The sequence below is a fragment of the Phodopus roborovskii genome, unplaced genomic scaffold, assembly GCF_943737965.1.
Source record: "Phodopus roborovskii unplaced genomic scaffold, PHOROB, whole genome shotgun sequence".
In the NCBI taxonomy this organism is placed as follows: Eukaryota; Metazoa; Chordata; class Mammalia; order Rodentia; family Cricetidae; genus Phodopus; species Phodopus roborovskii.
The window spans coordinates 5,134,646-5,160,157 of NW_026126578.1; positions in this window are offsets into that span (position 1 = coordinate 5,134,646).

Here is a 25,512-nt window from a genome sequence, read left to right on the forward strand (position 1 = left end):
TACCTGGCACTCGTGCAGAATCCCAGTCCATCTCAGTATTCTGAGGAGCACAGAACCAGAATCTCATTTTTCCAGGATTCCAGTGCTCTGCATGTTTACTAAAGCTAAGAAGCATTGATATGTAGTCACTCGCCTTTGTGAATTAAAGCTGTCTCCAAAGAACACCTATTACCTTATTTTTAGACAGATTGGCTTTGACCTCTATTGCAACTAAGGATGGTCCTGAACTTTTGATCCTCATGTCTCTATTTCATGAGTAGCTGGGATGCTGAGATGGGCACCATCATACTCTGCTTATATGGTTCTGGGGATTGAACCCACGGCCTCAGGCATAGCAGGCAAGCACTGTACCAAGTGAGCTACATCCTAGCCCAACCACTTTTTAAAACTAAAAATCCTTTTAGGCTTTATGATACAAAAGCATGCAAAGCTCCCCAAATATGGCTGTAACATAACCAAATCCTGCTTTCATAGAATTTATATTCAACCAAGGACCAAATTTCTATAGATAAGATAGGGCGATACTGAGCCAAAAACAGACATGGTAGCATATTAGAATATTAGAGTGACAAAAGTGGTCATGAAAAAGTCCCCCTGAGAGATGCCAGTTATGGTTCTTGAAGAATAGAAAGAACATAGTCTCTCTCTCTCTTTCTCTCTCTCTCTCTCCTTCTCCCTCTCCCCCCCTCTCTCTGTCTCTCTCTCTCTCCTTCTCCCTCTCCCCCTCTCTCTCTCTGTCTCTCTCTCTCTCCCTCTCCCCCCCCCCTCTCTCTCTCTCTCTCACACACACACACACACACGAACTATAGCAAAGGCCTAGAGAACAGCCATTGCAAAGCCCCTGAGGGCAGCATGTATGTCACAGGTCTGAGGAACACAGGAGTACGTGGCTTCAGCATCGTATGTGGAAGGAAAGCAGAAACAAAGGATAAAGACAGGTTATACGCCATAGTGAGTAACTCAGATTTTATCCTAACTACAGGAAGTCATAATGAGGGAAGTCACAGGAGAATTGGGGCCTGGTTTACATCTCTCCCGGTGGCTTAAAACAGCACCCACTGGGCTGTTTTAGACATCTGAAGGTCAGGATATAACCAGGACCCAATGGGACAGCTCTTTTCTATTTTACAGAATATCAGTGATACCTCCCTTCTCCTGCACTTGGCTTCTTCTCACTCTCCTTCTACCCAAACTTTGCAGGGCAGCTGGTATGGAAAACAAGTTCAATGAGGGGAGGCAAAAATAAATAAATAAAAGAGGGTTCTGGTTCGACATGCATTTTAAGAGTAACATCCCCTGCGAGATGAGATGTCAGTCGGGAAAATGGTTCTATAGCTCAGGAGGAAGGTGTGGACCTGAGATGTCATCAAAAAGGGGGTTGTGTAAATTACTGGGAAGGAAGAAGGAGGCAGGCAGGTGAATGATGAAGGCCCCAGAGTCTTTGAGCCTTACCACTTAGCTGTACCAAATCGCAGAGATAGATCCCCCAAAAGATGCACAGAAACTGTCAGTGCCAGCAAAAGAAAAAGGAAGTCAGCAGGAGGGGCAGCAACAGCAGTGTCCATTAGAGGCAGTTTCTGTAAAAGAGGACAGGCAGGGCAGTCAGTGGAGGGTATCACTTGGGGTTCTCCAAGGATGCAGTTTTCCGGAATAGCACACTTGACTATGAAACACTCCCACATGGAGAGAGGTGACTGCAGGAGAGAAGGCTTTGAGTAGGACAGGACCTTGACACTGGCCTCTGATGGGAGCAGGGACAGGTGGGTTGTATAGAGCATAGGGGCAAGGGAGGAAAGTGAGCAGCTGCCCATTGCCTTGGTGAACTGGATGAGGTCATCTAGTGACCAGTGGCCAGGCAGAAGGAACGTTTGAGGGAGATTTGAGTACTAGCAGAAGATAGAGATGCAAAGAAGCTGACGTGGTAGGAAATCAAATAGCCCGATGTGTAGAGTTTCCAGACTTTGTATAATAAGTGCCAACAAGTAAAATGGTTGAGTTATATTCTGGTCATATCGCTGGCTCATCTGTTCCTCATAACAACTCAGGGAAGGCAAAGTGGAGACAATGACACTAGCCCCAAAGGACACATTGCCTGGACTTCTGGTCTCATAGGGACTGTCCTTCACCTCCCCTCCCCGTAGGCTGCTCTCCTCATAGCCCCAAGAGAGTATGCCAGATCAATGTCCTTGCCTTCTGGGCTTGACACCGGTCTCTGTGCCCTGGACTCATCTTCACTGAGCCTTGCCTTTGCCCCTGGGAGATGCTCCCACTGCGGTTGGCCTCAGGCTGGGACTGATAAGTCTTTCCTCTGAGCTTCCTGTTCAACCGAGTGCATCGAAACATAGAACCAAGATGAAAATGTCTAGTTTCAAGTCAAAACTCCGGTTCAAGTTCTGAGTGCACTTATGCTCTCGGCAAAATTACTCTCCACATCTGACCTCTATTTCTCCGTCTTCCCAACAGCGAGAGGAGAGATGATGGTAGCAACAGCAGCAGTGCTCCACAGAATTCTCATGAAAACAAAACATCCTTCCCAAAGTTCCTGGTCCACAGAAAACACTCTCCACACAGGAGCCAGTGTGTTATTCTCTGTTGTTAACAGCAGAGAAGAACCGGTTCACAGTGAGGACTTGATGGTCAACATTTAAAATCTAAGAACACAGGTCAGGCATGGTGCCACACACCTATCACCTCAGTACCTTAGCTCAACTTCTTTTGTAAATCTACAAACCCAAAGAAAGGTAACCAACACTACACTATATGACTACATTAGAAAAGCTGGAGTCACCGTGGGTCCTGAGTTACAAGAGGGTAGAGGGGCTGGGTGGTTACTGTGTGGTCAGCATCACTGTGTGTATCTGTTAAAAGAACAAGTTGCTCCATCTCACAGAGACATGCCTGCTGAGGGTAGAGAGCAGGCTGCAAGGACAGGACTGACTATGGCAAGTTGTCTTCTGACCTCCACTCATGTGCCCCACTACACACAATGACTGACTGACTGACTGAATGCTATCAAAACTTTTAAAAACAATTCTGATGCTGAGCTTGGCTGGGGTGAAGAATTCCACAACAAAATAAAGATAATTTACACTCACAACACTGAATCCCAGAAAATCCATCAAATGCTGTAAAGGAAAAGACAGCAGAAAAGTCATCAAAAATGATTAAATTTGAGAAGTGACTGTTTCCTGACCCTGAGTTCACCAAGAGAAGACACCAAGCAAATCTAGAGAGATGCAGGGGAGGCCCAATGTCTGACGATGCAAGGAACCCAACACCGCCCCCCCCCCGCCCGCCCCAGGACACAGGTAGAAGAGGCAGGGGCAAAAACCACAGCATTTGTGCTAGAGCCGGGTAACAGGAATTTTCTCATGAAAAGCAAATTTTCACTGTTTTAATAGCCTTAAAAATATTAATGTCTTTGCTTCAGCAAATTTACTTTTATGTGACAATAACAAATATTAATAACTGAGGCAATAGCCTAAAAGAGGGAAAATAGTCATAGCAGTATTTTCATAACAACGTAAGACTAGAAGCAGCCTGAAAACCTGAAAGCAAGGAAATGCTTATATGAACAATGGCAGATTTAAGATGATATAATAATATTATGCAGATGTAAAAGTTACTGTGAAGCAATATAGTAACATCACAGGAAAGGAAGGCTTAGGATACGCCTAACACAAATTCAGACTTCAGCTGGGATGGAGCTCAGCACGGCTATGCATAACTTAAGCACAGAAACACAGAGTTACAAGGACTCCTGGCTGAACACAGATAGCTCACTGGGAAGCAAGGCTCCAGGCATCTCTTTCTCACTTCTCTGACTGCTCCCACCCACTGTGCTCTCATGAGAAACTGGAGGTGCAAAGCTCATGCCTCCCCTTGCGCACCTTTTAGTTGGTTTGCTTCGACTCGGATGATTTCAGGTGAACTTCCGATAGTGATTTGGTGTTCAGTTTTCCCTGCTAACATGCCCTAGTCTTGGTGGTCTCTGGGTTGTCTTCCTCCTTGGCTCCCAGGGAAGCTGTTCTCTTTCTCTCTGGAGCCAACCAGGAAAGGTCCTCTTTAAATCAGCAAGAATTACAAGAAAACAAAAACAAGATAACAACAACAAAATGCTTCTGCGTCCCTTGATCCTGTGATGGCCTAGCTCTCCACAACAGTCCTCTTTGACATTTGCCTGGTAAAGGGGCCAGCCTACAATTTCAAAGCTGGTCTGTCTCTCTGTGTCTCTGTCTCCTTCCCCTTTCTCACAGTTTATTTGTTAGTGAAACTGGATCTTCTCTTAAATATCTTCCTACATCCTAGATTTATTATTATTATTTCTTCTGTCTCCTGTCATTTCCCTTATACATTAGCATGACTGACAGATCCAGGTCAAATCTGACCCATGGCCTGTTTTTATTTAGAAAGGTGTTGTTGTTGTTATTATTATTAATATTATTATTTAGAAAGTTTTACTGGGACACAACCACACCTATTTATTTGCATGTTGCCTGTAGCTGCTTCCAAGCTATGGTAACAGAGCCAAGTGTTCATACCATAGAACTTGTGATCCACAATAACCCAGGTACTGCTATTAAGTGCTTTTGTGGAAGAAATTCATTTTGATTACTGATCTGAACACTTCATTAAATTCAGCTTTAATCACCCCCTGAACTTACGTCACAGGTGACATTTATGGACTTTCATCATGGAGAATGAGTAATGACTGGCTATCTTCTATTTTTTTCTTTTTTTTTTTTTTTTTTTTTTTTTTTTTTTTTTTTTTTTTGCAATGTTAGCAGCTATTACTGCTTAGAATGGAGATCCATTAAGCCATTAGGGGTTGTCAAATGGTGACACTCTTACTCAGCCTGCCTGCTTAATTTATTAGTTATTATGCTTCTGCAAACAGCAACTTATTCTTACCTACTCTTTAGTTACCTAGAACTAGTGTTCTTATGAAAATTAAAAAAAAAAGATAAATGCTTAGTTCCTTTCTTTTATTTAAAATGCTGATTCTGCCCTTTAATTTAGATTTTTTTTAATTTTTGTTGTTAATTTGTTTTTGTTTTTGTTATTGGTGGTCTACCTGAGACAGAGTCCTACTATCCCAGAATGGCCTGGATCATTCCATGATCATCCTGCCTCAGCCTTCCAAATGCTGGAATTATAGGTATATGCCATGACACCCAACTCTACTGACTAGTTTTCAAGGGAATAAATTGTTTTCTTCTTTTATGTTTCATTGTGAACTTTTGGCCTTTAGCACATTGTTAACCTCAGCTGAACACATAGTTGGACTGTTCAAATAGGCTATGGTCCTTCTGCTATAACCTTAATGCTCTTTGATGGCTTGCCTGCTAATCTAAAATGACAAGGTTTTCTAAACCAGCCTCCATCTGCTCATATGAAATTGGTCATATTGCCTGTAGATTTTTGTTTAGATATTTTGTTTTTCCAAATCTTCTGAGTTTATATTTGGACTATAGTCTGAAGACAGGGGTGACATCATCCTTGTCTGATTCCTCTCAGGGTAGGTAATGAAACTTGGCATTTTAGGACACACATTTTCAATTCTACAGGTCAGCCTTGGTTAAGCAGATTAGAAGCCAACATATTTTCTCCACATCCTCCCACATTCTCCTTGGTGCTCTCTGGCCCTGTGACTGTTTCCAAGGGAAACCCCACAGGACTCTAGAGTGGAGCATGATAGTCTCAAGTTGGGAGTCTCATCTGGTCTCTGCTTCCCATCGTATCGGCACAGAAGGTGGTTAGCTGAACCTACACATCTGTAGATATTACACCCTGACTGCAAGTGCATGGGACTCTCTCTCTCTCTCTCTCTCTCTCTCTCTCTCTCTCTCTCTCTCTCTCTCTCTCTCTCTCTCTCTCCCTCCCCAAGCTATATCTCCACAACAAAGGAATCACAGTTAAGACTGATGTGTCCCACAGGTACTGGAATTTGAAGGCACGTATTGTTGGCTTTCTGCTGTTGAGAAAGGGGGATGGAATACCATCTTACATGCACTGTATCAACAAATCTGGTCCACTCATTCTGGCAGGAAAGGGACTTTATTATTCTTCTGATTCCATAGCCCAGGGAACAGTTACAACCTGTCCAGAGTGTCATGGATTATAAGAAGCAGAACTAAAACCTATGCATAGGCCTTCCCCTTTAAGGATCTCTTTCTAATGCACCTCCCCACCCTAACCACCAATGCCAATAAACACAGTATACTAGATGCATTGGTGAAGTACATTTCTGCAAAAATAACCAACAGTTGTGACACAGTGTGATGACAGCAATGCGAGTGGGCAGAGAACTTGGTAACCTCCCCTCTTCCTAATGTTTACAATCAGGCTTCAGGAAAGGCTATCCAGAAGGAAAGAGGGAAGCTAAGACCTAGGAGATGAGCTAGATTGGGCCAGGAATGCTTCCCTGAAGATGGTATGCAGAAAAGCCTCAAGACATGAAAGGGCTTGAGGAATAGCCATTGAATCTTTGCCAACCCTCCTCATGGAGACGTAAAGCCTATTTGTCTTCCTCCAATCTAGGCTGGCCTTGTCACTTGCTTTGATCAACAAACATGGTAGAAGTGGTGTCTTGTGACTGCCAAGGTGGAGTATTAACAGAGCCAAAGCTTCTGCTTTGACAGGCTTGGAGAGTCCTCTAAGCATCCAGGCACTTGCTATGAGAAGTTCAACCAGGAGAGGCGGTCACCCAGTAGAGAAGATGAGTACTCCATTACAGCCCGTTTTTATGAGCCAACTTGACTATGTCACAGGCCCAGCTATTTAATCCAACAAAATTCTAGGTGGGTCTGTAAGAGTATTTTAGGATGGGACTAACTCTTAAATTAGAAGGGTTGGGAAAAATCCCCCCCACCTCAATGAGAGTAGGTCTTATTCAATCAGCCAAAAACCTGAAAGATCTAACACAGTTGACTCTCTCCTGGGTAAGAGAGAGCTCTTACTCCCTCACTACATTGAGATAGGGACATGGATTTTATGCCCCCACCTTCAGATTCACCTGAAACATTGTCTCTTTTTTCCTAGCTCTTGAGTCTTCTAGCCTTTAGAGGTAACTACTACCTCAACTCCCCTGTTTTCTCAGGTTCTCACATTAAACGAGTAATATCTACTGGGTCTCAGCTCGCCAGTGTATTTTGTTGATCTTGGGGCTTGTCTGCCTTCACAGTCCTGTGAGCCAATTCTTCACTATAAATATTTTCTATACCTAGCCTCTTGGTTCTGTTTCTCTGGAGAACCCTGGCTAATTTATCCTCTGATAGCCTACCTCAGTTGTGCTATTTGCTGCTAGCCATGTGGGCAACGTTCGCATGGCTACGATCCTACAAACATCACGCAGGATAAAAGGGCCGCCCAGCTGAGGACAGCCAACACACAGGATTGATGTCTGGGGGCTTATGATGCAGCAATAGAGAGGGAAATGAGGGTGCTGGTGAGCCAGAGGACGGAAAGCCAGGGTAAGTGGAGCAGAAAGCATAAGGAAGGACAGGGCGGGGCAGCAGAGGAAAGAGCTGGAGAAATGGGCAGTGCTAGCCCATGTAAGGCGTTGTAACGATGGAGGTTTTGGTTCAGAAGCTAATGCTTCATTTGCCCCCAGTTTTCTGCTTTCTGTCTCTCGTTGTCTACTGTTCTGCTTTTAGCTTAAGATTTATTGTCACAGTGGTGTGTGCTATTAAGCATCAAGAATTAACCATTGCCAATAACTAAGTTGATAAACTATATGATTACCATTCCTGTACACACTTCTTGGTGTGTGTTTACACATGTGGAGAGGATATGCATGCTTATGTGTGCATGTACAGGCTAGAGGTCAACTTCGGGTCTCATTCCTTGGGAGACATTTACCTTATGTTTTGAGGCAGTGCTTCTCACTGGCTTGAAGTCACTGATAGGACTAGGCTTGTCCAGCGAGTCTTAGTGATCCGCCTGCCTCAGTGTCCCTGGCTTTGTGATTACAAGTGTGTGCCTTCACACCCAACTTTGTATATGGGTTCTGTAGATCAAACTAAGGTCTTTGTGGCTCACTTTGCTAGCTGAGCTGTCTCCTCAGTACCAGAAATAAGTTCTTAAATCCCTAGACACCAAGAAAACATGTAAACGTGCTAAGACTGGAATCTGACATCCTCCAAAGGTGCATGCTGGGGCCTGGCTGCCAGCTGACGGGCCTTTGTGAGTGATGGGGTCCTAGGGGCTTTGACCCAGTGAGTGGATTAATCCCTCCATGAGTCCTCAATGTGCTGGTACTGTGTGCTGGAACCTAGTCAGGGGGAGTGGGGAAATATGCCTTCCCCCTGGGGCCTTCTTGTTTTTCCTCTCTGCCCTCTGCCACCTTAGGGTAAGTAGCCCTGCTCTGACACACTCTGTCCTCCATGACATTCTGTCTCACCAAAGTCCAGAAATAAAACAGCCAGCCAATAGTGCACAGAAACCTCTTAAAGCTGTGAGTCAGAATGAGCATTTTCTCTTGTAAATAATTTTTCTCAGATATTCGTCACAATGATGAAAAATGACTATCAATGCTTTCAAAACCATTCAGTCTACAATTTGCAGGGAGGCAGAAGGCAGAAATCTTCCAATCTCCATCCTTCCTTTCCAGCTGGCTGGCCAATTCCTCATTTACGTTAGGAAAAACCACAAGCTTGAAGTGTGATGCTATCTTCTGAGTCTTCCTAGTTCTTGATACTTAAAAAGGGAAACCTTTAGACTTAAAAAGATTTAACCCCAATTATGCCTCAAATGCTTGGTTTTTTATCATGGAAAGCCAGAGCTCTCCAGACTGTTCTCTGCTACTGAAGTACAAGCATTTGATGCTTCCTCTCTTTATGTGCCAGACAATGAATATGGAAAGCACTTGTAGAGGCTGCAGCAGTGAAGGGAAGAACAAGTGGTACTAATGGACTGAACAAGATCAAGTTCGGTAGCAGCATCCTGCTGCTATGCCCTATACTGTCAGACACAACACGTCCCGTTAGTATGCTCCATACCATCTGATACAATATATCCTGTTTCTGTGCTCTATACAGTCTGATTCAGTACATCCTGTTACCATTACTATATCACACTATACTATCTGATATAAAAGTCCTATTGCTATGCTCTATCCTGTCTGACACAACAACCCTGTTGCTACGTTTTATACTATCTGATATAATATATCCTGTTACTAAGCTCTATACTTTCTGATAGAACACATCCTGTTACTCCATGCTATACTATCTGATATTAAAAAATCCTATTACTATGCTCTACACTGTCTGACACAGCACACACTGTTACTATGCTCCATACTGTCTGATACAAGTTATATGACACAGTGCACCCCACTGCTGCTATCTACTTGTTAGTACAAATACCATAACTACCACTGTGGTTGCCTACACACGACCTGCACAAGATCAAGCTAGTCAAGATTTCAGAATAGGAGGAAAGGGGCTCACGAGACCCACTCCCTACTGAGGAGCTATTGACAGTTGGTGACTTCTGGGGGAGAAAAACTCAGTTTTCTTTAAGGGTGTAGTCTCTGTATTGTTTTTCTATTGCTGTGATGAAACACCATCACCAAAGCAACTTAGAGAAGGATTTGTTTGGAGCTTATGGTCCAGAAGGCTAAGAGCCCATCACCGTCATGGCAGAGAAGCATGGCAGCAGGCCATGGCAACTGAAGAGCAAGCTGAGAGCTTGCATCTTAAACCACAAATGGGAGGCAGAGAGAGTGAACTTGAAATGGTGAGAGTCTTTGAACTTGGAAAAATCTGTCCCCAGTGGCGTATTTCCTCCAGCAAGGCCATATTTCCCAAGGCTCCTTATACAGTGCCAATAACTGGGGACCAAGTATTCAAAAGCCAAAGGCCATGGAGACATCTATCATTCTAACGACAGCCCCTGATTGGCCAGCTGTGTTCCAGTGATGACTTCACACCTATTAGAACATGAGCAGCACAGTGAGTAGCACAAATTAGACCTGGAGGGTTATAAATAAAATCTTTTTTAAGGACATGAAGCTGAGAAGGGGTAACAGGTGGATCTGGGAGAAGTCAGAGGGAGGAGTGGGAATGAGTATGATCAAAATACATTGTATGTCTATAGGAAATGCTCAGAGAATAAAAATTACATTTTAAAGAAATGCTATATCCCCGAAGATCAAGGTTATTCCCATTTCTCAGGATGCACTTGATGCTAGCACGAGCTCCTTTCAGATCACTTCACCAGTGTCTTCTAACCTGTCCTCACTTTGTTTTGAATGCTACATATGCTGAACCTCTTTGAAAAGTTCTACAGTTGTGAAAGTGGCCTATCACCCTGTGTGACAGACCTATTCTTAAACCTGACTAAGTGCTTAACTTAGAGTGAAAAAAAAAATCTCTGAAATTAAAACCAGAATGGCAGATGGCAGATGGCAGATACACTTATCCTTTGGGGCCAAATCTACTGATTGCCTATATACTATGTAAATTTGAAAGACTCAGACAGTCTTAACAGGAAAGAATGCTGGCCTGAGTGGGTGTGTGTTGTGTGAGAGTATGTGTGTGTGTGTAAGTGTGAGTGCTGTGCATGTTGTGTGAGTGTATGTTGTATGAGTGTATGTGTAATGTAGTGTAATGTGTGTGCTGTGTGAATGTGTGTAGTGTGTGGTATGGTGTGTGTGTGTGAGTGCTGTGCATGTTGTGTGAGTGTGTGTTGTATGAGTGTGTGTAGTATGTGTGTGAGTGTTGTGTGTGTTATGTGAGTGTGTGTAGTGTAGTATAATATGTGTGTGTGTTGTGTGAGTGTGTGTAGTATGTGGTATGGTGTAGTATGTGTTGTGTGAGTGTGTGTTGTATGAGTGTAGTGTAGTGTAGTGTAATGTGTGTGTTGTGTGAGTGTGTGTAGTGTGTGGTGTTGTGTGTGTGTGTAAGTGTGAGTGCTGTGTGTGTTGTGTGAGTGTGTGTTGTATGAATGTAATGTAGTGTGGTGTAATGTGTGTGTTGTGTGAGTGTGTGTAGTGTGTGGTGTGTGTGTGTGTGTGTGTGTGTGTGTGTGTGTGTGTGTGTAGTGTGCCTGGGGGATGAAGTAGAAAACAGTGGGCCAGAATATGAACCTGGTAATTGCTCTGACTGTGAGAAATGAATGGTGACTATGGAGATGGAGTAAAAGAAGACTATAAAGAAGCTTGGAAGGGTGAAGCACTCAAAGCAGGCCTCATTGTGTACTAAAGAGAATTAAATGAAGTTGGAATAAATGCAGATTCCACACACATAAACAAATCATCTGGCTGCTCCTAGCTTACTCCTTGCAAAGGTGAACTGGCTGGTTTCTGAGGCAGAAAATGATGGGAAGATCATTGAAAACAACCCTCCCTAAGCAAAACAAACAGCAACTTGTATGTGCTAAAATATAGTTTTTAAACTATCTGAGGGCATGGATACATAGAAACAAAAATAAACCAAACACTATAAAGGGCTAAGCCTTTCAAGAGAGAAGACTCCTGAAGCTACAGGATGAGAGTAGAATAGCTCCACACAGACACAGTGCAGAGGGGTCAGCCAGGTGTTTATCGAGGCTAGAAGAGCATGTGATTCTAGTGGCATGACCATTAGAAGCCCAAGGAATTCCATACAGAATATACCCTCCTGAATCCTCAGCCGAGATTGGGCAGAGGCAGCAGAGAGGAACCATGATGAGGAAGATGCGTCTGGGGATTTTTCCAAGGGCAGATGTGGGTAATGGGGCTGAGGGAAACTGAGACATATTAGAGACCACATCAGTCTTAGAACTAAGTTACTGACACAGAGATTCAAACTTCCTGGATTTTCTTAAGTAACAATGTGATGTTAGTGATTATAATGTTGAAGAGGTGACTCGTGATGGGCACCTATGCTATCAGGGTAGGGCCTAGTCATTCAACGCCAGGCAAGTGATTGTAAAGGTGGAACTTCTGACCAACCTAACACAAGAAGAGGGCCTGAGGATGTCAACTTATCTCGGTGACAAGGCAATCCAGTGAATCTCTGCTGAGGGGAAATCACTCATCTCAAACACAGCTATTACCCTTTATCAGGAGCTGGTTCCAAACTCTGCCTCACATCTTTCATATAGAGTAGTGTTTATAATCTACACACATCCTCTCTGCATTATATACCACACCTAATAGAGTGTAAATGCTATATAAATAGTTGTTACACTGCATTGTCCAATAAATAGAATTATTTAAATTTATTCATGCTCAGCATAGGGGTTTTGATTATCTTTTAGGCTGTTTGGTTTCATTTTGGTGAGAGGCGTTAAGCCCAGGGCCTTGAACATGTTGGCCAAGAGCTCTGCCATTGAGCTAGGTCCTCAGGCTCTGGAGATAAGATCCAATCTTGCCTTGAACTTGCCATATAGCCCAGGCTAGCCTCTGACTCATAACTTCCCTCCTCAGTCTCTCAAGTGCTGGGATTGTGGGCATACATCATCATGCCTGGCTGAAAGATATTTTTGACCTATATTGGAATTTTGATCCATGTTAATGGAATATATGACATGGAAGGTTGGCTATGGTTCTCAGCCAGTGGTGAACTGGCTAACACAAAATCTAAACCCTATTCAATTTCAAACCAAATTAAGCCAGCACCTACACAAGCAAGGCCATAAGAAACATTGTTTTATCTCTATTCTCCCTAATTCAAATGTTCTCATATGGTCAAAGGTATTAAAATGTGGGAAAAACCAGTGATGTGATCTGCAACTAAGAGAAGACTTAGTCAGCATGAACAGAGCTGAAGATAGCCCAGCTGCTGGAATTATCAAACCAGAACATTGAAATTTCTGTAACAAAGTGGAAATGAGGCAAAAACATAAAATTGCCCTTTTCATAGACAACAAGATTGTGTTTGCTCAGAACACCATGGTTCTCAGATAGACAGCAAAAACACAGGCAACAAATGAGTTTATGTATAAGAAAATACAGTGTTAGAAATCAGAAGTGCTGACCATGGTCATGCACACCTTTAATCCCAGCACTGGGGAGGCAGAGGCAGACAGAGCTCTGTGAGTTTGATGCTAGTCTGTTCTACATAGAGAATTCAGGCCAGTCAGGGCTTCACAATGAGACCCTGTCTCAAAAACTGAAAAAGTACAATTAATTGTTCCTCAGTTTTATCCGTGCAAAACATTAATCAAAGAATAAAAGAGGCCAGAGTAGCAGCTACTTTGGGCAATGGTATTAATTGGCAATGGACTGAAGGGAGAGTGCTGAATGCTGGATTGTCTTAATGTTGACAGAGATGATATGACATGGGTGTGTAAATTTGTAAAATTTAAATAAGCTATTCATTTTAGATTTATATACTTTCCTGTATATAAACTATATCTCAATTGAAAAACCAGTGAGTGGGCCTGGCTCCATACCTACAGTCCCAGCTCCTTCTCAGTGAGTCCTGGGACCTACCACAAAGACGAAAGATCACACAACCTTGTTGGTGTCTACTAAGAAAAGGGGAAAAAGAGTAACTACCACTGCACTGGTGTAAGAATTAACGCACTCTATCTGATTCCTATCTTAATTCATTTTCTGTTCCTGTAATAGAAACCTTGAAGCTGGGAATCTAATTTTAAAAAAAAGGTTTACCTTGGCTCATTCAAAATTCCAGCATGCATCTGCTCTACTTCTGGTGAGAGCCACATGCTGTGTCACATGAGAGGATGTTGAACATGGATTGGGGGAGGGGAAAGACAAAGAGCTGAATTGCATTACAGCAGTCCACTCTGTGAGAAGTATAATTCCTACAATAACAGTCTCTCAGGAGAGACACAGTCCCTGCTAAAGACCTCACCTCCCAACACTACGACATTGTCAACCAAATTCAGCACAAGTTCTGCAAGGGTCAAATCACATCCAAAGCACAACAATCCCTGAATTCCCACAGCTGGAAAATTGAGATGATTTTATTTTTCTGAAATATAGTAAATAAGATATATTGCAAAGACTCACTTATAGATTGGTTGGTTGAATGCAGACCCCACTTTCTATAGGGAGTAATGTCCTAAATGGCCCTAAGCACACAGGATAGCCTACAAAAGCTCAAAGGAAATCAAAATACCTAAAGATTGCAATAGAACATGTTTGTGAAGTAATGCTCTTACCACTGTAGAAGCCAACTCCACTAGAAATGTAGTGATTTTTAAAGGCCTTCGATTGTCTCTCTCTGATAAAGAACAGTCCTATGGGAAGCAGGGAGAGGAGGGACATATTCTGCTGTGTTTCTGCAGAGGAAGTCTGGGAGCTGTTGGGGACTCACTGAGTTCATATTGGAATGGTCACATTCCTTTTCATGACGAGCAGATGTGCACGGCTGATTTTATCATATGCCTGACCATGATTCCAGGTGCTTTGGGATCTGCCAGGAAGTCCTCCCTGAGGGAATCACAGTGAAGAGAGCAAAGGGTTAGCAGTACAGCTAATACTTCTCATTCTTTTCTGTGTGGTCCTGAGTTATCAGCATCTACACCGCCCCCCCCCCAGGCCTCTGGGTGCTGAGATCTAAGAATGAAGTCATGTCTACAAACTCAAAGCTACAGACAAGAAAACAGTCATCTCAGTTCCAGTGACCACTAACTGCAGTTACCATCAACTAGTCTAATATATTCTACTTACTTGATTTTAAAATAACTAACCACTGAACATATCAAATCTCCTTTGCCCCAGGGATTAGTTTTTACAGTGCAAATACACTTTCTTGAAGTTGCTACGAGGACGTGAAAGCTCGCCTTTTTCCTCTGCAAGGGGGTGAGAATGCCCACTGGGGGATATAATGGCTGGCAGTCAGGGACACGGGCTGCTGACAGTTCAGGAAATGCAAGTGACATCACCCCAGTGTGAGGACATTAGTCTCCAAAAGTCTCCCCTTGTTTCTGAGTCAGAGACAGGCGGGCTTCAGGGAGACTGAGTGTCCCTGTGTCATAGAGCAGGAGGCTGAGAGGTTCCCAAAGATCACCTGGGCCGCTCACTCCGTCCTGGTTTGTCCTAACATTAATCAAGGACTTGCTCACAGACAGGGTCAGCAGGAGACTGAAAAGCCTCCAGTATGACAGGTATCAGATGCTCTGTAAAGAAGCAGTGCTTGTGATCCTACTGAGAATCCTCAAATGCTTCTTCCAGAGGCCCAGGGGGTGAATGGCCTGGCCATGTTGCCAGCATACCTCAGCTTCCCCCAGGGTCAGGGCTCCTCCCCTGGCAAGTGTCAGGAAGCAATGACTACTGCACTCATTTTTCTGATGAACAGCCCTAGCTTTACCCTCTCAGTTCCAAGGCATCTGGTAAATGACTAAAATCACTGAACCTTGGTTTTCTCAAGATGGTGTTGTGACAGAGCTCTGACTTTGGGTGCCTGGATCAAATACAATAGTTGTCAAAAATGGGCGTGGGCCAGGGAGATGGCTCAGTGGGTAAAGGTACTTCCTGCCAAGCCCAAGTTTGGTTTCCTGGGCCCACATGGTGAAGGACAGAACTGACCCCTGCAAGTTGTCCTCTGACCTCCACACATGGCTATGGCTACACATGTAGTCCCTGCCACACTACACCCAAATAAATAAAGTTTATTTTTAAAATTAAAATTGTGTCATGGTGAATGATGCAGACCCCTCTAGAATGTGAAAGAGACTACACCCAACAAGCTCAGACCCACATATGGAAACTTTGGACATCACTTCCATCTGTCTTCCCATAGATAACATGGGAACTCTGGAAGGAAGCTTCCAGAAAAGCTTGCCGAACTCACTCAAGGACTAAAGTTAGCAAAAGCTCAAGTGAAAAGTCCATTTCTGTTCTAACTCTTACATATCAGCAATCCAAAACTTTCGGCTCTCAGCCCTGCTCCCAAACGTGTGGGGATCTCAGGCAAGTTAGTTAATGGCTCACTCATAAAGCATTGGCAATAGACTTGTATTTCAAAGTGTGGTTGCAAGAATGAAATGAGCTCATAAGTACCAAGCATGGGACTTAGTTAGAAAGAGCAGCAGTCAGTGACAACCCAGAAGCAGAACAAGTGAGTCAAGTCTTCACTGCTTTTCCAAGCTCACACACAACCTCTGGGTACCATAACAGCAAATCACTGCCAGTGAGTCTGCCACTGTATCCGTTTTCCATAGACAGCACCTAGGTTTGTTTCTACATTGCCTCTGCCTTATCTTAGGCAGCCATACCAGCATCTGGTCCAGCCTTGGCTTCCCATACCTGCTGCAGCCCACATCACAAGGCTCACGGCTTGGGAGAGGGAGAGTTAGACTCCAGTATGCGGGCAAGTCATGGGGTATCCAAACTTCACCTCCTCATCCATGCAAGGCAGACAACAAGGCCTGGGCACTGGGAGGCTAGAAGGATGGGTGGGATAAGGTCTGGAAGGTGCACAGCACTTTAAAAACTGGACAAGTTTAACAGCCTAATCCAAGTTTTGGCTTAACTATAACACTGGGTGAAATTGCTTAGAAGTTTCTACAAATTAAAATTGTAATTTGGGACCAAAACAAAGGAAAATATTAACATTAAATGGTGATGGTGTTGGGGATGGGCAAAAACAAGAGAGATGGCTCAGCAGTTAAGAGTGCTTGCTTACTCTTCTAGAGGACCAGAGTTTGGCTCCCAGACCATGTTTCTCATTTGCTTGTAGCTCTAGCTCCATGGGATTCAACACCCTCTGCTAACCTTTGCAGATAAACACACACACACACACACACACACACACACACACACAGAGAGAGAGAGAGAGAGGGGGGGGGAGGGAGAGAGAGAGAGAGAAATATCTCTAAATATTCATATAGTGGGCTGGAAAGATGACTCAGTAGTTAGGAGCCCTGGCTGATCTTTCAGAGGACTTGGGTTTGATTCCCAGCCCCCATTTGGAAGCTCACCATCTATAACTATAGTTCCGGAGGCTCAAATACTTTCTTGTGGTCTTCTCAGGCAATGCATGCACATGCTGCACATGTAAGCAAAGCACTCACACACATAAAATTATATATTCTTCCCCAAAGAAAGACAGCTAGAGTTGTCACAGACAAGTTAAGAGGAGTGTGACTGAGCCACTTGGGTGCTTCCAGTGACGATTACAGCATACCTCATCTTCCCAGGCCCCGTTCATCTTTCAGGGAATGTCAGTTACTCAGAAGAGCAGCAGGGAGTTTGCAGGGATGGGGAAGTGTCTCAGTGGTTAAAAGTACTTGCAAGGGTTTCCAGCACCCACATGGTGGCTCACAACCATCCTTAACTCCAGTTCCAGGAGCTCCAGAGCCCTCTTCTGGCTTCTGCTGGCACCAGGCATGCAGATAGTGTATATACAAACAAGAAAAGCACTCATGCATGTAAAATAAAAGTGATCTTTGTAAACAAAAATACCTAGTTTTGATAAATATTACCAGATCAGGAAAAATAAGCCTTCTGTTTCCTTGAAAAGATGATGGCTTGTTCCTGTATTCCCTGTGTCAGAGGCGGCACCAACACCATGTCAACTCATAAACCAATGACATCACTTTCTCCGGACTCCATTTGTAGCACTCATGTGGTTGCTCAACTCATCCACTGTAAAAATGGACTCCCTCGTTCTGACACAAACAAAGGACAAGCTCAGGAGTCCACACTGGGTCTTTACACACCCTAGTCCCAGCCATGAAAAGTGTTCTGAGGCAGCTTGTTTGACTGTGGACAAAAAGCAATGCTGAGTTTGTTGGTTTCATAAGACCTCATTAACCATCGGGCATTCACTAAATTTCCCAGTAAGGCGGACAAGAAGCCCCTGCATCCCTAGCCCAAGGCTCAAGAAAGAAGTAAAGGCCTCAGTGGCAGGAAAGTAGGGTTATATTTGGTATGTGATCTGGGTAGGAAGTGAAATGTTGGTGTTAGAGATGGTGGTAGAATTAGGGGTGAGCAAGGGATGAGATGGAGTATGACAGGGTGAAAGGTAGTATTTTGGTGTGTGTGTGTGTGTGTGTGTGTGTGTGTGTGTGTGTGTGTGTGTGTGTTTTAAATAGGGATCTTTCTGTTTTGTTTTATTTTGTTTTTTATTTTTATAACCAAGTCCATTTAAATGAAAACAAACATTTATAGACAATATTTGGGAATTTGGGCGTCATTCTTTCCAAACTACTTCCTGCTGGTAAGGGGCGCTGTCATGGGGGATTCTAAGAAGATGCAGAAATCCTGGGGTGGAAAGGTAGTATTTTGAATGATAGGATTAGTGCTAGGGCTTGGCTGAGACTAGAGGACCAGGCAAGGATGGTTCTGGGTAAAGAGTGGATGAGGACATAGACAGAGGTGTTTCTATCTTGGGAAGAGAGATAAGAGGGTTGCTTGGGGTCATCAGGGGCTGAGGTTTGGGATTTGGATAAGGATGCCCAGCCACGCTGGCTTGAGGTTTCATGATGGATGGCAGGGCAGGCTCAGCGATAGGCTCAGGTCCACCCTGTGTATTACTTGGCTCTCTTTTTATTTTATTTTTTTTTAATTTAAACTAGAAACAATCTCATTTTACATATCTATCCCAGTTCCCTACCCCTCCCATCCTCCCACCAACCCCCCCACCAACCCCTACATCCTACCCTCCATCTACTCCCCAGGGAAAGTGAGGACTTCCATGGGGGATCATTAAAGTCTGTCACATCATTTGGGGCAGGGCCCAGCCTTGTATCTAGGCTGAGAGAGTTTTTAAAGCTGAAAGTCTGAGCCTAATTACTTGAAGTCAGGGCTTATGTCCTCAGTTGCATCTCAGGATCTACCCTATCACATGGCCTGGAGTCACCCCACAGCTACACCAAGACATCATCTGTGTTGGTGCCCCTCTCTGCCTTCCTGGGGATTTTTCCTTCTGTCTGAAAGAGCCAGCTGGCAAGTACCCAGGAGTTCTCAAGGCCTGTCACATGGGCCTCGAGTCTAGCAGGCCAGGCAGATGTGGTGGGTTTGGGGCTCTGTGACCTGTGATGAAGCCACACCAGGAGAGAAGAGGCAGGGAAATTGGAGTCAAGAGGATCTGTGTCCTGTCTTGAGCAATTAATTCCTTGGTCCTCATCTAGAATGGGGTTTTTCATTCTTATCTGCCGGGTTTGGATACTGAAGGAATAATGAATGTGGAGAGAGCTTCCCAAGGCTGTAAAGCAGCACCAGCAATGAGCATCCATCATCTCTGCACGGAAACCAGAAGGAAGCTGCCAGCTGGAGGATGTCCTGCCCCAGGTCACTCAGAGGAAGAGCTTCAACCCTGTGGGTCTCCAGTTCCTCAACCCATACTGGCTTTAACAATTTAGTCTCAAAGAGGGCAGAGCAGGAAGTGATCTGGAGCAACATTTTCATCATCCAGCCACTGTAACGGACACTGGAGAAGGAAGCTCATCCCTGCCTATTCTCTCGCCCTGCTTTCTGTTTCAGCCATGATGTTGGCACATAATGGTTTAAGTTTCAGTGACAAGTGCATCTGGGACCTTTCTGAATCCAAACAGGTGTTCAGGAGTTCCAGAAGCTGACAAGCTGACAGCCATGGTTGACCCAGCAAAAAGACTGAGAGACAGTCACCCATGATAGTCTAGGATGCTCCTCAGTCCAGATTGTTCTCCCATTGCATTCCTAAATTTCACCATTAGAAAGCCATTCCCTTTGCCCATCATTGTATAACAAAAAGACCCCAGTGTACAGTCTTAAGTCCTGAAACCAGCAAAGCCTTTGCTCTACAGCACTTCTTTCCAGTATCCTATTATGGCCATTTTCTCTGTGCCCAATTCTTGTCTAACAGGTGGTCACATTCAGTATCCCAACATCTCCATCTGTAGCCCAGATTAAGCCCCTTGTGCCCAAGGCCTTACAGTCCTATGTTTTCCCAGATCCCCATGTGACCCATAATGATAACTTCAAAACAATATGTCCATGGGAAGTTGGCACCTGTCCCTATTTCCTTCAGATACTCCTTGCCATGGTTTACATACAGTTAACATGCCTTGCCTAAAAGTTCATACACATTGAAATTGAATCCCCATTAAGAGGTAGTAAGAGAGTAGAAATAATTGGACTAGATTTTTATTATTTCATCTAGGGTCTAACCATGTAGCTCAAGCTAGTTTCAAACTTGTAGCAATCCTTTTGCCTCACTGTGCCTAACTACAGTATTTAGGGATGGGGTCTTCTAAGTACTCAAGATTAGATAAGGTCAGTAGAATAGAGTTAGGTGAGGACCTTATCAAACAAAAGAGATCAGAGGATATAGATGGATGGACAGAGAGACAGACATGCACACACGCACGTACACGTACACACACACACACACACACACACACACACAAACACACACACAAACACACACACACATACACACACACACACACACACACCTGATATCTTGCATGGCATCCTGTACTACATCAGAACTCTGCCAATAAGAAGGTCATGGCCTTACCTACTGATGCCTGCATAAGCAAAACGAGCCTTTTCCTTCTGAGTACTTTGTTATAACAAGAAACGAATGGCTAACCTTTCTCCAGGTTCCATGATAATCTGTCTTACTCTCCCTTGCTTTTACTCTCTCACTTTTCAGTTCCCTTCACTTCACTTGATTCACCTGATCTGCTCAGATCCAGTCAATTTCCATCCAGTACCTGCTGCAACATCTCACACAAGGTCCCCTCTCCTTCAGTCATGGACCTATAGGGGCCCAGGCTTGGCTGGGGTGCAGCACTGATCATGCTGCTCCTAGATCCCCACATCTTTAACCGCTGTCTTTCAGCCATGGACCACAGTCCCTCACCACCTGGCCCTAGCCTGACCCTGTCTAGCATCTTCTCCTGCACAGTGAACCTCCATCCAGCTCCAGGTTTGGCATGCATAAATGCTCAGTTATCATTTCCAGTCTTGTTTCCCTTCTGCTTCTGCAGGCCAGCTCCTATTTCTCTTTACTGACTCATATCAAGATCTCCTCTCCCCTGACCTCCAGGAGTAAGTAGACTGTATCGTGGTCCCCAAAGCTATTCAGATCTTGAATCCTGAGCTTGCAATGTCACATTAAAAGGCAAAAAGAGCTTCACTGCTGTGCTGAAGTTAGGGACCATATGATGGGGGTGCATTGACCACTTTTTCTACTGTTGTGATCAAATATCCGGCAGAAGCAGTCAAGGGAGGGAGGATTTAATTTGGCTCACAGTTCAAGAGGATTTGCTCCATCATGGTGGGGAAAGCATAGCAACCCCATGGCGGCAGGAGTGGGTATCAGGCATTCCCCATCTTTACCTAGGGGGAAAGGAATCAGAGCAGACAGGTAAGAGGGTGGAGCTACAAAACCCCAAGCTTATCACCCTTACCCCAGCCAGTGACTGGCTTCTATGAATGAGGCTTCTCTTCCCACATTTCCACCATCTTCCAAAACAGTGCTACTTGCTGGGGGTCAAGTGTTCAAACAAATGAACCTACCAGAAACATCCAGACCCCAGTACAGAGTACTCCTGGGTTGTCCACTTAGCCACACAATCACTGGCCCTTAAGCCTTGCACTTAAATTTCAGAACAATACTTTGATATTGAATAATCCTTCTATATGCTGTGAAGATGTGCTTCTTTCATAGTTAATAAAGAACAGACTAGTCAACAGGTAGGCAGTATTTCCAGGACAGAGAGAACACTGGGAAGAAGAAGGGCAGAGTCAAGGAGTTCCGAGGAGATGCAGAGGAGGAGATGAATTTGCCATACTGAGATAAGGTGCCAAGCCACATAGACAGAATTGAAGTTGTAAGAGCTAGTTAGTAACAAGCCTAAGCTATTGGCTGAGCATTTATAATTAATGATAAATCTCAGTGTAGTTATTTGGGAGCCAGCTTGTGGGACAGAGCTACGTTCCAGGACAGAGAGAAACTCCAGTAACTCCCTTTAAAATGTTCCTTTCCCCAGAGACTATTAATAAGTTGATTTGCAGGTCCAAGGGGGGTCACACTTAAGGAACCTGAGAGTTTCTCCAGCTTGACACTGAGCCATGAACACTGCCAACTACCTTCTAGGTTGCCATGTTCTTCCATCCTCACAGAAGCCTCAGGGTTTTAAATCTGTCCCTTCCTTGACCATTGCTTGTGAGCCACTGGAAGAGAGTGTGGGCTGTGATCGATCTTAACCTTCATGGGTTAATTCTCTTCCATCCAGCAAGATTCTGAGAATCATTTCCAGGAGACTTCCGGGAAACAGGCTACTTCCTTCTTAATAGGAAGTCTGAAAAAGCTGTGCCTCTCCACAGGGTATAGTCCCTTCTGCTGCTGGGGCCGTCATCTGACCAAAGTGGGGAACCAGTTTCAGAGGAAGCTGGCGCTGGAATAGCAGAGTGAAGATATGGTAAGAGACCAGGAGCTGTTGTGTTGCCACAGGAAGGGCCAATCCCAACCCTTGTCAGCTCCACACATGCACATGACTGGTTAGAGCATGAGACACAGATGAAGGAAAAGGTGTTGCTTGAGTTATTTGTGATCAAAGGCCTATGGCTGGCTGGACATCTCTGTCCTGGGAGACTTGTATTGTAATGTCACTTCCTGCTTCTTGTTAGCCACCCAGTGTTTTCTAGCCCTGGCCATGTTGGAGGAGAGCCTTTTCCTTTTATTTTGTAGATAGAGAGGCAGACAGATGAATCTCTGTCCAACTTCTGGGCACAAGTGGGAAGTACAGGGCCTCTACTGTCCCTATGACTTTAGTGGAAGGGAAGAATTACCAGCTACCAGAATAGTTAGACCTCCGGCCGAGAGCTCCTTTCCAAGGCACTGGCTGAGCTTGAGTAACTCTCTTCAGATAGATGCTCCCGCTGCAGTGCATGGCAGAGGCGAACATTCCAAGGAGACTTTGCTGTAGTGTATGGTGAAGGCAAACATTCCAAGGTGACTTTGCTGCAGTTCATAGTAGAAGCGAACATTACAAGGAGAACCTCTAGTCAAGGCAACTGCCATCTTGTCCTGGCCTTCCAGCCGTTTGTCTGTCTGTGCAGACAATGACAGAATATTACAGAACCGAACAGTGGCAAAGAATAGGCTCTGGGAGCCAGCAGTGTGTGGGTGATGACCACACCTTTGGCACTGACTAGTGTATCACCTCTAACTCCCTTCCTAATCCTCAGCTTCTCAGGGTACAAAATCACAGCAGCGATGTCCCCTACACAAGACTGGCACTACTGTCCAATGGAAGCTCCACTTTCCAGACACACAGTAGGCAGTATATAGGTGGTAACTCTTGCAGACATATGTTATTATTCTTGGAGTGTGTGGGGGGGGGAGGTGTTATCTGTTTCTCTTAATCCATCTCTATTATTCTTTTATTTTTGAAAATGATGTAAATGAATCAGTACACATGTAGCTCTTGAACTGACATATTGGCATCTTCCACTCAGTGTGACTTCAGGGTCCATGGAAACAGTTGAGTTTTAAATATCTTTTTTACTGGGAAAAAAATTCATACAATATATTCTGATCATGCTTTTGCCTCTCCCAACTCCTTCCAGACTCTTCCCACCTCCTCATGCACCAAACTGCACACACAACCTTTCTTTCTCTCTCTATCTTTAGAAACCAAACAGGCAAACAAAAACAAAAAACAATTAAAAAAACAGAACAAGCATAAGTAACATATACACAAACACAAAGCCAAACCAAAACCCATAAAAGCAAAAAAAAAAAAAAATTGAAAAACATAATATACGAGCAAAAGACTAATGAGACCCCAATAAATAAATAAATAAATAAATAAATAAATAAATCCCAAACAAAGCAATATGAGGCAAAAAGTCTGAGTTCATTTTATATTGGCCATCTCCTGCTGCTGGCCCTTACGTGTGTATGTATCCAGTGACACTCCATTTGGAGAAAATTAATTTTTCTGTTGTAAGTAGGTATCAATTGAAAATAGTTTCTTTGTTAGGGGTAAGGGTTCATGTCCACTTCTGGAGTAAGGAAGTTTTAGAAGTACACAACACAGCAGTCGGTCCTCAAATTTCTGATGAGAGTTAAGCAATGCCATTCTGGAACAGGGCCCAGGCCAGGCTGCCACAACACTAGGGGCATAGTGACTTGCCAACCATCTGGACTGTTACTCAGCAGAAAAGATAGCCCAGAGCTGGAACCCCGTGAAGCAGGCAGAGAAATGGTCATCTGACAGTGAGATTGGGGAGCGGCAACCATCAGTCTTGCTGGAGCTCTGTTCACATTCCCATGGGAGGTGCTGGTCATTGGAAGCCACAGGTGGGCAAACAGCATGTAGTCTCACCTCTCAGATAGAATCCTGGGTACAGAGGCCCAGAGAGGCTACAGAAGGTAGGGCTATGCTAGCATAGGTCTAAGGGTTCCTGATCCTCAAGTCCATGGCTCTGATCCTTGGGGGAATCATGACTAACGGTGTTGGGTTTGCTATGACAGGTCATATTTCTCTAGATTTATTTGTTTGTTTGAACTAAAGTGTCCTTTCCGCAGTCATAGGGCAAAACTGTGGAGGAGGCACAGAAGCCCCATTGCCCTCAGCCTCCCTTTCATACCTCCCTCCCTTTCCCACACTCGGCTATCACCAGGCCTCAGGGCTTCCCAGCTGCCCACTCTCAGCTCCCTTGCCAGTTTTCACTGTCTTCTTTAAGTATTTTAGGAGATGTTTACATACCGTCTACCTATTACCCCTACCACCACCCCACATACCTGACTGTAAGCTCCATAAAAGAAGATACTCTACTCAGGGCCAGAGCCCCAGTACCTCTAAACAGTGCCTACCATATACTATATACTTATTATGTATAAATATATATATATATATATGTATATGTACACTTATTATGTATAAATATAAACACTGCCTACCATATACTATGTGCTTATTATGTATAAATATGTATATATATATGTATATATACACTATTATGTATAAATATAAACACTGCCTACCATATACCATGTACTTATGTATAAATATATATATGTATATGTATATATACATTATTATATATAAATATAAACACTGCCTACCATATACTATGTACTTATTATGTATAAATTATATATTTATATATTTATTTATTATGTATAAATATGAATAGTGCCTAGTATATACTAGGTACTTGATGAATATTTCAAAAACCCAAGTCACTTACACAGAAGTAATGGAGACTTGCCATGTTCCTTCTTGAGGTGTAACAGAACTGCAAGAGGGGAGGACCCTTCAAGAGCAGAAGTGTGCTTGGGAGGAAGAAAAAAGATTTGCTAAGCCCTTGCTAAGGGCCAAGCACCAAGCTAGGTAATAAACATACATTATCCATGACAATGGCTGTGCATGGTAGATGCCCTGTGACAGGTTAATAATTAAGCCAGAGCAATTAGTCTCTATTAAAGGAACTTAAGAAATGGGAGATATAAAAAGGAGTTTTAGTCTGAGATGGAATTTTCCAAGTACCTATCTTGGCACACTATAGGCAAAACTTACCCTGCCCACTTGTAAGAGGGACTGCTTTAAACATCACAGCTTCTCAGTTATGATTACAGGGACTGTCACTGCCCAGGTAGGAGTTCT